The following is a 6554-nucleotide window of genomic DNA, read 5'->3' on the forward strand; positions in this document are numbered from 1 at the left end:
CTGCCTCCTGAGTAGCTGGGATTACAGGCACGTGCCACCATGCCCAGCTGATTTTTTGTATTTTTAGTAGAGACGGGGTTTCACCATGTTGACCAGGATGGTCTCGATCTCTTGACCTCGTGATCCACCCGCCTCGGCCTCCCAAAGTGCTGGGATTACAGGCTTGAGCCACCGCGCCCGGCCAAGCTCTCTTTTTTTTTTCGAGGGCCGGGGGATGAACCAGAAAATAAGATGGAATGGAAAGATCTGTGATGAAGTAAGAATAGCAAAATGTTGATAGTGGAATTTAGGTGGTTTAACATATGAGTGTTCATTATAAAATCCTTTCAACTTTGCTGAATATTTAAAATTTTTCATAATAGGCTGGGCACAGTGGCTTACTCTTGTAATTCCAGCACTTTGGGAGGCCAAAGCAGGCAGATCACTTGAGGCCAGGAGTTGGAGACCCGCCTGGCCAACATGGTGAAACTCTGACTCTACTAAAAATACAAAAAAAATTTTTGCCAGGCAGTGATGCATGCCTGTAATACCAGCTACTTGGGAGGCTGAGGCATGAGAATTGCTTGAACCCGGGAGGTGGGGGTTGCAGTCAGCTGAGAGTGCACCACTGCACTCCAGCAAGACTCTGCCAAATAGTAATAATAGTGATAATAAAAAAATGTACAGGAAATTTTAAAACATTGAACCTGTCCAAAACCAGCTCCTGATTTTGTCCTACCCACAGCTGCTCCTCTGAGTGACAGCCATTCATTCGTCTAGTTGCTTGCCTTTTGCTTGTCTCACAGTCGCCCCAGTCTGTCCATCAGCACAACTCTACTTTCAGTGTATATCCTGAATGTGCTGCTCCACATCTCCATCACCCAGCCCGCTCCCGCAAACCATCCCTTTCCCTGCCTTGCACCCATCTCCTATCCGGTCACTGCTTCCACTCTTTTCCCCTGCTGGAGTCTATGCTTCACATAGCAGCCAGCTGGATACTTTTAAAACATTCTCTCCCCCTGCATCTCCTTCCCCTCACTCCCTTGCTCACCATGTTCCAGCCATACGAACCTCCTTGTGCACTGAATGTGCCACAGTCCTCTGGACTTTCTGTTTCTCCACGTAGGAAGTTTTTCCTTCCTATCTGCATGGCTTATTCTTTCTTCATAGTTCTCTGCTCGAATGTCTCGCCAGGAGGCCTTGCCTGAATATTTAACAGAGCACCTCCTGTTATCTCGCACCCTGCTCTTATTTTTCATCTTAGTTCTTATTACTATCTGACACATTTATTATTTTCTATGATATTCCCCCTCCCTTATACTAGATTTAAGCTCTAAGGGGCAGGAATTGTTTGCTTTACTGTGCCCTAGTGTTGTTGCATTAATGAATGAACTAAATGTCACCTCCTCTGTGAGTCCTCCCCAGATCACTCCCTGCCCCTGCAGTCCCCTCTACCATATCATCTTATCTTTTGCATCATGCCTAACAATAGTTATCTGTTCCACATTTACCCTCTGTTCCCCAATCCAACATAACTCAAGCTCTGGCTACAGAGAACAGTTTCTTGGTAACTGCCATATCCTCCTCAGGAGAGCAGGGCCCCGCCCAGAGCACTCTGTGCCCTCCTGCCTATTCCAACCTCCCAGAGCTTCTGGATTTCCTCTGCTGCCCAACTTTTCTGTTCTCTCTCCTCACTGCAGTTTCAGGAATCGTGAAGGAACTGGACCAACCATTTCTGAGGCGTGCTCTCTATGTTTCACACTGTATAATGCCTGCCTTCTTAAGGGCCCTCCGTCTGAGGTGGCAGCCAAAGGCAGCACTGGCTGAGCCAGAGGCTCATCTGCCTAGACTCCCAGGTGCCTCCCTGGTCCCCAGAGCTCAGGAGCAGAGGGCAGTGCTCTGCTGCCACCCTGCTGAGTCCTCCAAGGTGCCAGCTGCAAAGCTCTTTCAAGGGAGTGTTTCCTGAAGCTAGGTTCTGAGGGCCACCCCCTGAGAACACAACTCTGCCCCCTTCCCTCCATTCATCCCACAAAGGGGGCTGGTGTCTACCAAGCCCCTGCCCCCAGAGACTCCCTATAGCCTGGCAGAGGCAAGAAGAAGCAGAGGCAAGCATAAGTTGGAGAAGAGGGGGTAAAAAGGAAAGTCCTACTTCAGTAAAGGGCAAGACAACTTTCTAGAAAAGGCAGTGTTTAAATATTAATGAATAAATGGGAACTAGCTGGGGAAAGGCAATGGAGATGGAGAGAAATGAGGTGCAGGTGCAAAGGTCCCAAGGTGAGAAGTGCAGGGGGTGTGGAAAACAATGTGGGTGGATCTCCTGGGCGCAAAAGGCCTTGTGTATTTAAGTTTTGGGGTTTGACTGTTAATCCAAGTCAAGGCATAGAAAGGTCTTCACGGGTGGTATGGGTGGCATCTATGCTTTGGAAGGGCATTTTGGCAATAGGTTGGAAGGCAGACTGCAAGGGGTAATGCATGTTAGGAAAAACAGAAGAGTATTGCACTGAAGACAGAATGGTGTCCTGAACTGAGGCAGAGGGAAATAAAAGCATAATTTGGAAATGGCTTGGCAACTGAAGAGAAAGGACTTTGGTGATAAATGGAAGAAGCACAGCACCAGGGGAGCTGGAGTGAGACTCTACTGTGGATCTTGGGCAAGCTACACTTGTGTCTCAGCTTCCTCATTTATAAACCAGGAATGACAGTCATTTGCACCTGTCTCATAGTGTTGGTGGAGGACTAAAGGAGTTAATAGTATGTGAAGGCTTAGGGTACAGCCTAGTACATCATTTTATCCAGGAGATGTTATCTATGATTATGGAGCTCAGAAAAAAAGAAGAAAGGAATGACTAAGTTCACTCCCAGGATTCTGGTTTGGGCAACTATGTATGCAGTTCAGTTCTCAAAGTGTGTTCTGTGGACGTCAAGAGGTCCCAATGACCCTTCCACATAGAATGTGAAGTCAAAACTATGTTATAGTAAAAATGTATTTAATAAAATAGTTTTTAAAACTGCATCTCACCTGATTCTAATTATAAAAATCGGCCAGGTGCAGTGGCTCATGCCTGTAATCCCCGCACTTTGGGAGGCCAAAGCAGAAGGACGACGATTTGAGGTCAGGAGTTTGAGACCAGCCTGACTAACATGGTGAAACTCATCTCTACTAAAATACAAAGATTTGTTTTATTTTGCATATGTTTTAGATAAGCATGATGGATAAGCAAATTTCATTAAATGGAAAGAAAAATTTTTATTCCTTTCTCATTACGTGAGAAATACTGATTATCATTAAGACCATTTTTGCTTAGCTTCAAATGAGTCTCATGACAATAAAAATGTATGAAAAATAACTTGGTGAAAGTTTTGAACAATTTCAACAACAAGATAAAGTATTGAGTTATAATTCAAATTATAAAATGAGTATCCGTAAGTACACACTGATAGGAATAAATGACTAAGTTAATGAATGAAGAAGAGACAAATCTCCAATGCAGAAGAAATTAAAATAATACAGATAATTCATCCTAAAAAAGATCACTCCTCACTCCTTAGGTGTGGGCTGCACACAGTGACTTCCTTCCAAAGAGCACAGTATGGAAAGGGAGGAAAAAGAGTAATTTTACAATGGAGAAACTTGACAAACATTACCTCAACCAGGTGATCAAGATCAACATCAACAATAATAAATCATGATGTCGGTATCAACTTTCTTTTTTTTTTTTTGAGACAGTTTCACTGTCCCCCAGGCTGCAGTTCAGTGGCACAGTCTCGCCTCACTGCAACCTCCGCCTCCCAGGTTCAAACGATTCTCCTGCTTCAGCCTCACGAGTAGATGGGACTACAGCCATGTGTCACCATACCCAGATAATTTTTATGTTTTTAGTAGAAACAGGGTTTCACTATGTTGGCCAGGCTGGTCTCGAACTCCTGACCTCATGTTCCACCCACCTCAGCCTCCCAAAATGCTGGGATTACAAGTGTGAGCCACTGTGCCTGGCTAGTATGAGCTCTTAATATGATGTGAGGAAAATGGTACTTTACCACTATGATCTTCCTCCCCAAACCCATAACCCCAGTCAACTCTTCTACTAGAATTCATCTGATGTTTTTCTCATGGTTAGCCTACAAAATACTTGACCAGCACTCCTCAAAACTGTGAAGGTCATCAAAACAAGAAAAGTCTGAGAAACTGCCATGGCCAAGAGGAACCTAAGACATGACATTTAAATGTGATGGGTATCCTGGATGAGATCCTAGATCAGTAAGGAGGTAAAAACTAAAGACACAGGAATAAAGTATGGACTTTAGTTAATACTAACACATCGACATTGATTCATTAATGGTAAACATATCATAGGGTAATAAATGTGCCCTACCATATGATGTCAATAACAAGGCAAACTGTTCATGTGTGGCAGGTGGGAAGGGGGAGTGGGAATATGGAAGTCCTGTTCTACCTGTTTTTTCTTTAAATCTAAAACTGTTCTTAAAGTCTATTAATGTTTTTAAAAGCCCGGTACTTATTGGGAATAATTCCACCATCGATCAATCATCCATCATTGTAACCTAGAGACTTAAAGTTCTATAATGGGATATCCTACACATAATTCAAATCAGCATTTACCCAAGTCCTACTATATATGCCTTTGAACTGCTGAATACTGGCTACAAAATGAACAAAACAATTTCGAAGGCTTAGTTCGAAATAAAAGACATCTAAATAGGTAAATTTTTGACCTGTAAGATGAACATAACTGCAGCACAGAGAAAAGGATCTGGGAAGCTTCAACAGAGGAGATACATCAAAGAAAGGGCACAGAATAAAGAAATGGGCAGGCTAAGCCTGAATTTTTGTTGTTTTGTTTTTTTAAGCCTGTGCCTCCAAGAACCTTCTGGGGTTTTATCCTCCTGAAAATGAATGTCAGAGCAATCAAAATAGTTACCCCAAAGAAGCATTATAGAGGCCAATAGTTTATCTGCCGTGGTGTTTTAACTTTACATGTACAATAGAGGAAAAATAGGTGAATTTTAAAACTGGGATGAGTAGGAAAAGAGCAAGCTAAAAGCAAACATGCTTGCCCCTCCAACTTTTTTTTTCTTTTAAGAGACCCACTTGTCTGCTGACCAGGTACCTGTAATACAGGAGAATTCACCCTATTCCTTTCTACACAATGATGTCTTGGAATTTCCTAATTTCTCCTTTTCTATGATTGCATTCTGTTCATGTAACAGTCAAGGGATGACAAAGGACATTTGTAAGAGCAGTGTCTTTTAAAATTAATTTACTAGTTAGGACTGAGTATACATTCATCATTCAAAGATGAATCCCACAAACGTTACTCCACATCTTGGTTTTCAGTAATATTTTATCAAATTCAACCACGACGGCCAACAGTCCTGCTTAAGATCAGGTGACGCCTGTTGGGCGATCCCCGATCCCTCTTCTTGCCATCATGCTGTCAGACCTTTCAGCTATATCGGTAACAGCGTTTCAAGTGACTGCAAAAGGAAGGCAACTTCTGCTCCGCGAGAGCCATCCTAAGCGTTAGAAATGGCAGGAAGTTTCTTGGGACTGACAAGGCATGGGCTTCTCCTGATGCTGTCACCTTGGGCAAGGCTATTACAGGTAAATTAGGGGGAGAAACAGTTACTTTGCCGGCGTTACGAGAATAACAATCGAAAAAGTGTGGAAAAGGACTTCGCCCTCCCCAAAGCGCCCATCCGCGGCGGCTTTTTCCCGGGCCTCAGGCGCGCTCGAGCCGCGCAGCACAAAAGCCTGGCGGGAGCCGGGTGCGCCTGGCGCCGCCTCCCGGTGCATCTCGGGAAAGGCTCCCGCCCGCGCGGCAGCGTCTCCCTGGCGCGGCCCGCTTGCCCGCCTGCCTGCTCGCCCAGTGCCAGGGCAGACGCGGCCCGCACGAGCAGCCGCGGGTTCCGAGAGACAGTCGCACGGCTCCTGCACCTCGGGGGTCTTTGTTTCCGGAGCTGTTTCCCGCCTCGCTGGTCCCGCCCCAAAACTTGTTTGCTGAGTACCAGCCTAAAGTCTCACTTGACGATGGGCAGTATTGGGGTGCGCTGGTTGGGCCGGGGGGCGTTCAGAGGCAGCGAAGGGAAGCCTAAGCTTAAACACCAGGAGAAGGAAAAGGAAGAGCGTCAGGCCCTCCTCCTCCCAATAGCGCTCGGGCGCGGACTGCGCCCTCCCGCGCTGGCGGCTCGCGCGGGCTCCGCAAGGCGCGCTGGCGGCAGCGGCGGGGCGGGGCGCGGCAGGCAGGCCCGGGCAGGCACGTGGTGGCGACCGTTCTTCTCATCAGGCCAGGTCCCGTGGGACCACCGTGCTGACGGGGAGGGGGAATGCCGTTCCCGGGCCCCGCTAGGGAGACGGGTTTTACCCTTGGGGACCCCGGAATTGGAGGCGGGGAAGAGAAGGCGCAAGGGAGGACGCGGCGTGGCGCGAGGGTTTCCAGCGCGGGGACTGTGGGGTGGCAGCTAGAGGCCATTGCAGGGGCAGGGCAGCGGGTTAGGGGAGCGACCCATCCATGGGGAGGGAAACCCGGTCGGGGGAGCTGGAAAGCAGGGTTGAT

This window comes from Sapajus apella, unplaced genomic scaffold, assembly GCF_009761245.1.
Source record: "Sapajus apella isolate SASKATOON/1434 unplaced genomic scaffold, GSC_monkey_1.0 scaffold3, whole genome shotgun sequence".
In the NCBI taxonomy this organism is placed as follows: Eukaryota; Metazoa; Chordata; class Mammalia; order Primates; family Cebidae; genus Sapajus; species Sapajus apella.